This window comes from Rhinoderma darwinii, chromosome 3 (assembly GCF_050947455.1).
Source record: "Rhinoderma darwinii isolate aRhiDar2 chromosome 3, aRhiDar2.hap1, whole genome shotgun sequence".
In the NCBI taxonomy this organism is placed as follows: Eukaryota; Metazoa; Chordata; class Amphibia; order Anura; family Rhinodermatidae; genus Rhinoderma; species Rhinoderma darwinii.
In genome coordinates, this window is record NC_134689.1 from 265,924,326 (window position 1) to 265,935,141 (window position 10,816).

Here is a 10,816-nt window from a genome sequence, read left to right on the forward strand (position 1 = left end):
GTTTCCCAGAAAGTTCATTTTTAATTTGTAGTTTATAGAGCACTAAATGTAGAAAATACACCAAAAACAACCCCACCCCCCTTCTTTAACCCGTTAGTGACCGCCAATACGCCTTTTAACGGCGGCCACTAACGGGCTTTATTCTGATGCATAGGCCTTTTCACGGCACTGCATCAGGATAAAGTAAACAGAGCAGGAGCCGTTAAATCTCCCTGCTCTCAGCTGCCAGAGGCTGGGGGCGTCCTGCTCTGCCGTGTGAGATCGATATAAGTATCGATCTCACCCGTTTAACCCCTCAGATGCGGTGCGCAATAGCGTGCACCGCATCTGAGTGGTTTTGGAGGGAGGGAGCTCCCTCTCTCCCCCACCGACACCCGGCGATAAGATCGCCGAGTGTCTGTGTCTCCAATGGCAGCCGGGGGCCTAATAAAGGCCCCCAGGTCTGCCTGGAGCGAATGCCTGCTAGATCATGCCGGAGGCATGACCTAGCAGATGCCTGTCTTTTTTTAAACGGACAGGCAGTAATACACTGCAATACAAAAGTATTGCAGTGTATTATAATAGCGATCTGAGAATCGCATATTAAAGTTCCCTAGTGGGACTAGTATAAAAAGTTTAATTTAAAAAAAAAACGTGAAAAAAAATTATCAAAACGTCGCAAAATGCTTTACTATTAAAAAACCAAAATAAAGTAAAAAAGTTACATATTTGGTATCGCCGCGTCCGTAACGACCCCGACTATAAAGCTATTACATTATTTAACCCGCACGGTGAACGCCGTAAAAAATGTAATAAAAAACTATGGAAAAATTGCTGTTTTCTGTGAATCCTGACTTTAAAAAAATGTGATAAGTGATCAAAACATCGCATCTACTCCAAAATGGTACCAATAAAAACTACAAGTCTTCCCGCAAAAAAAAGCCCTCAAACAACCGCATCGGGGGGGAAAAAAAACGTTACGGCTTTTCAAATATGGAGACACAAAAACAAATTTTGAAAAAAAAGCATGTTTACTGTGTAAAAGTAGTAAAACATACACAAACTATACAAATTTGGTATCGTTGCAATCGTAACAACCCGCTGAATAAAGTTATTGTGTTATTTATACCACACGGTAAACGGCGTAGATTTAAGACGCAAAAAAGGTTTAAAATAGGCTGGTCATTAAGGGGTTAAACCTGTCCTGTCTCATGTTAATGTCTTTCTCTATATGTCCCTGGAGACAATTCATTTTCCTCCTTACAAACCTCCAATCAGAACATTCTCTAAATGTAAGGCAATTGGCTGCAGCAGGAGCCCTCCCCTACTGCTCAGTCTACAATTAGAGACCAGATGCGCCACTATACTTGACAATTTGTCAGCCAAAAAATGGAACAGAGCAAAAGGAAGCTCCAAGTGGAAGCATTTCATCTGTGACTAGGATGTTCACATCTGGATCGTGATATTTTTGGCCTGTTCAGTTATGGTGTTTATGTGGAGATATCTGCAGTTCCTCGGCATCCATCCAATTAAAATTCTCCCCATACCGAAAATGACGTTAAGATAACAAGGACATGTACTGAGGAGTTTTCGAAGCTCACCCAGTCAGACCAGAAATGCACACATTTTCATGAGTCCATCATAGAGGCCATGAGCTCCTCCATTTGTTTCACCACCTGGATCTTCTGAAACCAAAGGCACAATGTGGGTGGGTCAGCTTTTTTCCACAAGGCTGGGCTACATGCATGAGCCGTGTTAACTAAATGACGTACAACTGATTTCTTGTATGTAGAAATAGGGATGTCACACAGATGAAGCAAGAAGTCAGGTGACTTGGAGCGTGAATTCAGTACATTTGGAGGTGACGTGCCAGAGATTGTCCCAGAAGGCCGTAAGCCTGGGGCAGCTCCAAAAGGTATACAAGAGGTCACCTACCTCGGTACCACATCTCCAACATCTGAGGGAGACCTCGTGGTAAAAACTGGAGTTTGGAGGTGACTCTGTACCATCTCGTCAGAATATTAAAGCCCGTTTCCTGAATTCTACTTCATAGTGAGGATTGATGTGTCATGGTGTATACCCGACTGCCGTGGTCTGCTGTAAAAGTTAGGTTAAGGTCTGTCGCCCATTTGGACAAATATGGAGAGGGGGGGGGGGGAGTCTGTTGGTGAATTCAGCATGTGATGTGCTAGAGAGAAGATATGGAGCAAGTGCCTGGTCATAGTGCATAATTTTCGAATGCTGTAGCAGTGCGGGAAAAGGTAGAGGGGGGGGAAACAGTAGAAAACGACAAAGATGGGAGGCCTGCCAATGAGGAAGGTGTCCCGAGTCTGCATTCTCCGTTGTGATAACGGTTTCCAGCTGTTAATTATGTAGTGACCGGCTTGGGGCTTGCGGGTGGTGTGTTGGTTGAAGGGACCTGTCTCACATCCTGGTGGGAAAGCGTTGTTGTCTAGTATGGGATAAAGTGGTGATCGGGAGGGGGGAAATGTTGCATAGTTTTAATGTGAGTGACGCTACACCTAGTGTGGGTCTGATAAGCGGATGGGATCTTGTGTTGTGAGTTAGTTCAGCAACCATGGGACGGCAAATAGGGGCAGTAGCAACAAGAATTGTTCTAGCTTATGCTTCATGCCCACTTCAGTCTTTTCCTTCAGGGTGCTAGATGTTTTTCTGACGGCTAGCACCCTGACCCATTCATTTCAATGGGGCCATGCACACTTCAGTTTTTTTGACGGTCCCGTTGCTCCGTTCCGACAAAAGTAGAGCATGTCCCACTTTGGTCTGTGAGATTCCGTGACCGTGAGACCCATGCAAGTCAATGGGGCCGTCAAAAAAACTGAAGGCACACGGAAGGCGTCCGTGTGCCGTCCGTGTGTGACTGAGCTGTTGTGGGCAGAAGTACATTAGAGATATTACACTAATCGGCAGCCACTTCTCTATCCAGCACTGATGGAGAGAAGAGGCTGCTGATAAAAATAAAATAAAAAGCAGTTCATACGTACCCGGTCGTTGTCTTGGTGACGAGTCCCTCTTCTTCCTCCAGTCCGACTTTCCTGTATGACGCGGCAGTCCATGTGGCTGCTGCAGCCTGTGATTGGCTGCAGAGGCTCTGAGGAACCAGTCGTCCAGATATGGAACCAGATATAACCCTTTTAGTCTGAGGAAGTCCGCAATCACTACTACAATTTTTGTAAACACTCTCAGTGAGGATGAGAGGCCAAATAGGAGGCACGTGAACTGTAGATGTTTGATTGAGGACCCTAGATGAACTGCTACCCTGAGGAATTTCTGGTGCCACCGGATGATAGGCACATGTAGGAAGGCATCTTTCAGATCAATTGTTACCATCCAATCTTGAGTCTGCAAGAGAGAAATTACTGACCTCACTGACTCCATCTTGAATTTGGTCTTTCTCATGAACCTGTTCAAGAAAGTAAGATCTATTACTAGCCTCCAACCTTGATCTTGTTTGCGGACAACAAAGACTTTTGTATAGACTCTGCACCGTTTCTGGTGATATGGAACCTCCTCTAGAGACCCCTTGTACAAGAAATCCTGAAGCAGCTGTACTGTGATTGGATTGTCTGGAAAATTTAGGAAAAAATTGTTTGAGGGAAAATACTCTTAACTCCAGTGAGTACCCACTTTCTATCGTGGTTAGTACCCATGCGTCTGACGTGACTGCATGCCAATTGATGTAAAAAAAAATTCAGGTGAGCACCCACTGGAGGAGGAGACATGGCGTCATTGGTTATTTTGTCCGGACTCCTCTTGGTGTTTAACAAAAGGGGAGGTGTTTTCTGGGTGAATCTACGATTAAATTTTGAGTTCGAATAAGACCTCTTAAATTTCGGTGACCACCTGGGTTGACCACGAAAATTACGGAGTCTTCCGTAATTAGACTGGGGAAAGGAGACCTCCCTTATTGTCATTCATATGAAGGTAGTGAAAAAAAGGAGAAGGAGGATCCTATAGGGCGCTGCTGCGTGGCTGTAGTAGAGAGTCAATGATAATAGGAAATGTATAACAATTATTTATTGAACATTTAATGGCTACGCGTTTCAACACTGAACTAGTGTCTTCCTCAGGTGTATAGTACTATTATATTCAGGGGCGCAGTGTATAGTACTATTATATTCAGGAGTACAGTGTATAGTACTATAATATTCATTGTATGATACTATTATAGTTAGAAGCATAGAGTGTGGCATCATGAGAATTTATAGGTGCGGAAATGTTGGAAAAGTGAGGAGCCGAATACATCTGAGCTGCAAACTGCAGAAATGGGCCGTGCCCGGGAGAAGTCATCATAGAGGTCTGGACCGGATGGAGAAGAAAAGAGAAAAAGAACGAAAAAGAATCTGAGGCGTCACCGGTGAGTCACTCAATATAAATATTCTACCTGTGACTGATCAGTACTATAGTCACTGTATGATCTGCAGCAAGATGACGGATGGTAGCATTCTTTTTGTTAAACAGCAACTCCCAGGATATCCTAACCGTTGTTCAGGCTATACTGGGAGCTGTCGTTTTATGATGTACAAATTTATATGGCAGGGGTTTAACTGAATTTGCAAATTATATCTGTACTGAACTGTATTTGTTCTGGTGCTGTATATATGTACTGAGCTATGTTCTGGTGCTGTGTGTGTGTGTGTGTGTGTATATATATATATATATATATATATACTGAGCTTGGTTCTCGAGTTGTATATATGTACTGAGCTTGGTTCTCGAGTTGTATATATGTACTGAGCTTGGTTCTGGCATTGTATATATGTACTGAGCTTGGTTCTGGGGATGTATATATGTACTGAGCTTAGTTCTAGTGCTGTATATATGTACTGAGCTTTGTTCTGGTGCTGTATTTATGTACTGAGCTTTGTTCTGGTGCTGTATTTATGTACTGAGCTTTGTTCTGGTGCTGTATTTATGTACTGAGCTTGGTTCTGGTGCTGTATTTATGTACTGAGCTTGGTTCTGGGGCTGTATTTATGTACTGAGCTTGGTTCTAGTGCTGTATATATACTGAGCTTTGTTCTGGTGCTGTATTTATGTACTGAGCTTGGTTCTGGTGCTGTATTTATGTACTGAGCTTTGTTCTGGGGCTGTATTTATGTACTGAGCTTGGTTCTGGGGCTGTATTTATGTACTGAGCTTGGTTCTAGTGCTGTATATATGTACTGAGCTTGGTTCTGGGGCTGTATATATGTGCTGAGCTTGGTTCTGGGTCTGTATATATTTACCTTATCTTAAGGTAAAAGTAGATGTTAAATCTACTTTTACCTTAAAGGGAATGTGACGCTAGAAAAACATTTTTTTTTTTTTTTAGTTAAACAATTAGTGTATAGGTGATTAAACATTGTTCTAATTTTTTTAATTTTTTTCACGAGTCAGGAAATATTATAAATTAGATTCTAATTTATAATATTTCCCAGTGCTGGTCACTAGATGGAGCAATTCCCAAAATTGCAGCATTGCATGTGGTAAAGCAACCACATTGCTTTATGCTGCAAAATTTTGGAAAACTCACTCGCTCTAGTGAGCGCTCAGAATCCCCCCCTCCTTTATCCTGGCTAGTGCCGGGAGAAACGAGGGGATTGAACGGTCAAACCTCCTACACTGTGTGTCGCCATTTTTTGAGCTAACACACAATGTAGTAGGTTTACATACACTAGTAAACACACAGTAAAACACGAACATACATAGAAATAACTTACCTGCTCCAGTCGCCGCCGCTCCCTCCGGTCCGTCCGCTCCGTCTGATACCGCCGCTCCAAGTGCACAAATCCGGAAGCCGCAACCGGAAGTAGTAATCTTACTGTCCGGCCGCGACTTCCGGTCTACAGGAAAATGGCGCCGGACGGCTCACAGTTCAACTTGGACTGTGTGGGAGCGGCGCATGCCGTTCGGCGGGCCCCGTTCGCATTCACTATGGGACTGTAGCTTCCGTTTTCCATGTCTATATGTGTCGTTAATCGACACATACAGAAATGGAAAAAAAAAATTGCAGCCCCCATAGGGAAGAAAATGTTCAAAAATAAAAAAAAGTAAAACACAAACACACAAATAAATATAAACGTTTTTAATAAAACACTAAAATCAAACTGATGTAAAAAAAAATTTTCCCGTGACACTGTTCCTTTAAGAGAAGGTAAATATATACAGTAAAAACTAAATCCAAAAAACCATGGAAGAATTTTTTCCAATTCACCCATTATATGGTACTTTACAAACTATAACTCCTCCCGCAAAAAAATAATCCTTCACACACCACTCCATTGACGTAAAAATAAAAAAGTTATAAAGCTCCTGACCACTTCAGTGTCTCAAAGTATACTGCTTTCTTTCTTCTATATGGCTCATTCTGCTTATACATCTAAATTAAAACCGTGCCAGGTCTGTGGCCGCCTTAACAGAAATCTGCAAATATATACGGTACGGGGGGAGGGGGACCCAGACCTGAAAAAGTGCCTGGGGCCCATGGTACCCTTAATCCGCCCCTGGTCCTACCTTTCTGGCTAATTGGAGGTGAAAGCCTGGCAATGGTACCGGCAACTAGCGAGTGAAAAATGCGCCATTATATTCAAGACGGATCTCGTGATGACTGCAAGTCCCACGCATGCGAACATAGGAATGCCTGTGCTGTCATCCAGGACCTGCGCGTAACAGCTCTAACTTCCGGACATGCGCAACTCCGCTGCATGAATGCCGCTTCATATGCGCTTGCGTGAGGCTCCACTCAAGACATGTCAAGCAGAAATAATTCTGCTAATGCTCCGCCTGCAATTTGGCAAGACGAGTCGGACACACCTGATCCACTGACCAGGGTGGTGTCTTTCAATGCCTCTCCAACATACCCTTCACAGGGGAGTACAACTTAGGGCTTGGTGGACGCACTAGAGACCTCCCTAGGATTCCAACAGCGGCCATTATCACATGAAATTAAAAAACCTGTAGTAAGAAAAACCTGTCCAGCTGGGACAGCAGAAAAAAACACATTGTATGTCTGTTCAAGGTATGATTTATACCATTGGCCTGAGGGTTAACGAGGTTGTAGTTAAGACTAATTATGTCTTCTTTTCTTCTGTACTAGCTGGGAAGAAGCTGGTCATTAACTCCATTGTGTGCTGCCTTTGGAACCATAGGGAAATTGTGGCTCTCCAGTCAAGTGACCCAGTCATCTAGAGAGCGAACGGTCAGTGAGATTTCCTGCAAGGCTTTGGCCTGCTTCTCTTCCAGGCGTGCCTGTCCATGTCCACCCGTGTGGGGAGAGCTCTCACCATCTACCACAACTCTGTGAGAGTGCGGTCCACCTGGGTACCCGTGGCTGTTACCGCAAGGGTAGCTGCAGGGGAGTCTGGTGGTGCAGAGCGGAATACTGCCAGAGTATCCTGAGATAGTTTGTTTGGCGCGCACATGTCAGGAGCAGGGGCAGACGCCATTACAGGTTCAGATGGCCGGTTGTCTTTCGCTGTCTGCTGGGGCCCCGCTGGTTTCATGAACCAAGCCAAAGAGGGCTCACCAGAGGCACCAGGGGTTCCGGTCTTTGATCTTCCCCTTGACATGTCTGGCCATGTAGGTGAGGGTGAGATATGAGAGTAGCTTAGCTGGAGGTGTCCGGAGCTCTGGGAAGTTTCTGCCTCACGCCGCCATGCCTAAGTCACCGTGTTGTTGTTTTTTTAATCCGCAGTATGTCTTTATATGCTGCAGAACCTTTACATTTTTTTTGTGTTTTTCACCATTGAATTCAATGGCGAGTTAAAAGCCACAACAAATAGAATGTTGTGATTTTTGCGGTCGAAAAGCTGCGATTCTGCTGCAAAAAAAACCCTAGTGTTGTCATAGCAACGGCTCCTCTTTCTTTCCGTTCGTTCTCCGTACAGCACAGCCTCCTCGGATGATACTTCATCCCATTTGACTGCTGCAGCCAATCATAGGCTGTATCGGCCACATTGGCTGCAGCATCATCACAGGAGGTCGGGTTGCATGGAGAAGAGGACGCGTCGCTATGGCAACACAAGTGAGTATTTGCTTTTTTTCTCAGCTCTGTTTTTCGCAGCAGCGATTCCGGAGAAAAATCTGCACCATAATTTGGTGTGGTTTTTCAAACATAATTCCCTGGGTGTTTGTACTTTTATGCAGCATATTCGATCTGTGGGTACATGCTCTTAGGGTGCAGACACATGCGGCAGATTTTGCTGTAGGAATTTCTCCAATTGAAAATCAGTTTCATTTATCTAAATGTGGTTGGTTTTACAGCAGGCGCATGCATTGCTGCAAGTTCTTTTCAGAACCTTTTAGGGGGAATTCACACAGCATTTTTTGGTGGCGATTTTAACGTGGAAACGGCTTCGGAATCAGTGCTGAGAAATGCTCCAAACAACATTCCATTGATTTCAATAGGAGGCAGAGGCGCTTTTTTTCCTGGGCAGCTTTTAGTCACTTGCAAAAAAAAAAAAAAAAGCGGCTTGCTTTTTTTTTTTTTTTCGAGCGGTTTCAACCTGTGACCTCCTATTCAAATCATGATCACCCGTTTATAGTGGTTGTTATGGCAGCCAGGGGGCCTAATAAATGCACCCAAGTCTGCAATCTTTGTACACCTTTTGAAGTCCTGCCTTCAACAGAGACTACATTAGTATTGCAGTATATCATGCAAGCGGTCCAACGATCGCTGCTTCAAGACCCCTAGGGGGACTAATAAAAAAAAAAAAAAAGAAAGTTAAATAAAGATTTTTATAATGTTCCAAAAAAAAATATTAAAAGTTAAAAAAAAAAAAACGTTTCACATTTTTTCCCAAATGCAATGTTAACTGGTATCGCCGCATCCGTAAAAGTCCAAAACTATCACAATATAGCCTTATTTAACCTGCTTGTTGAATGACGTAAAAAAAAAAAAAAAAAGTATATATAAAACATGCAAATTGGTCACCTTAGCTCTCCAAAGAAAAGGAATAAAAACGTATCAAAAAGTCGCATGTACTCCAAAATGGTATTTGTGAAAACTACAGCTCGCCCCGCAAAATCTAAGCCCTCACACCTCTAAATTTGTGGAAAAATATAAAAGTTATGGCTCTCAGATTACGGCGACACAAAGCATTTTTTTTTATTTAGAAAATTGTTTTATTTTTATTTTCTTAAAAGTGGTTAAACATAAAACATATAAATGTGCTATTGCTGTAATCGTATCAACCTGTAGAATAAGGTGAATATGTCGTTTTTACCGCCTGATGGATGCCGTAAAAACAAGATTCCCCAAAACATTGTGTAAATCGCTGTTTTTGCCCATTTCACCCCACAAATAATTTTTTTCAGATTCCCAGTACATTATGCGGTCCAATAAATGGTGCCATGAAAAACTACAACTTGTCCCGCAAAAAACAAGACCTCATGTGGCTATGTCAACGCAGAAATAGAAAAGTTATGGCTTTTTGGAAGACGGGGAGGAAAAAAATCTAAAATGAAACTCAAATTGGCCTGAGCTTTAAGGGGTTAAACTTGTTTTATCCTACACACAGCTGAAAAAATGACAGCCATAACATGACATCATGAACATAAGCCATAACTTTAAAAAGATGACATTACATACAGATAGCACATAATACAAATGACTCATAATGAGAATTAACCTCATACGTTGACAATATATAATCAGAATACACAGAAGAAAAATAGTATGGTGTTGTGCAAGGGATTAGACAATAGAGGAGGGTTGTATTGGGTAATTGAGGGGTTACACCATACAGCCCACACCTTATGAAACTACCTACTTCGATAGACCACTGGATCATGAGGAATAATCACGTTAATTAACCCCTTCCACTGAAAAAGAGGTTTATCCCCTATCCATCTATAGAGCTATCGGCTTCCGAGGCCATTAAAAAAAAGTACATCCTCTGGGAAGACTAGGGTGATGGGGCCAAGGTTTTCTTGAACACTAAGCCCAATAAGCAAATTTTAGAGATACAGGGAACAAGTGGTTGGAAAAGTGCTGCTAAAAAAGTGTCACCACCTCCACCCCGGATGCAAGAACATAGGAACGCTCCCAAATCAAGTGTCAGAACCTAGCTCGCCAATGACAGCAATCATGAGGACATCTGTACACCTTGCGGCGCTGCACTGGAGACAAATCGCTTTGGTGAGCTATAAATACTTGAACCATCCTATTGTGCACTGCAGGTGAAACCTATAGGAGCGACACCAAGGCCCCTCCACTTAGTTTCTACTGTCTGTTGTTTTTCAATCTGATTTTAGACCCTGGGAGATGAGCAAATAGAGGTGATACCTTTTCCCAGAGAGCAGAACCAACCTATAAGGTAGTGAGGGATATATTTCCTAGGTTAAAAGAATTTGGCACTAAGCACATGCCTTGATTGTAAGTATTTATCTAAATAGTTGCAGATGGTATGTCACCTGCAGTATCTCAAATTAAGGATAGTAGAAGAGTAGAGAGCTTCTGTGTCCACCCAAAAAGTTACTATCATGAACGGAAACCAAATGGGGTAACCCGGGGAAGGATTCTTTCCAGACACAACTTTAACAATATAAAATGATCGGTATTCTTTCTCTTCCTTCTCGCCCATGCTAATGCCAGCATATCCTGGATCCTGCCTAGTTTGAGGAGCCAAAAGGCCTGTCGCAACTGCAAATAATAGTGGCAACAGCGGGCATCCCTGTGGAACACCCCCCTGCACAAGGAAAAAAAATAAAAGCACAAAGCCTATTAAGCCCAAAGTACAGATAAGGTCATTTAATAGAATTGAAAGCCTTGACCGTGATGTCGATTTCCCATAAACCCAGATTGGTCAGGATGCATAATACTTATAATAAAATC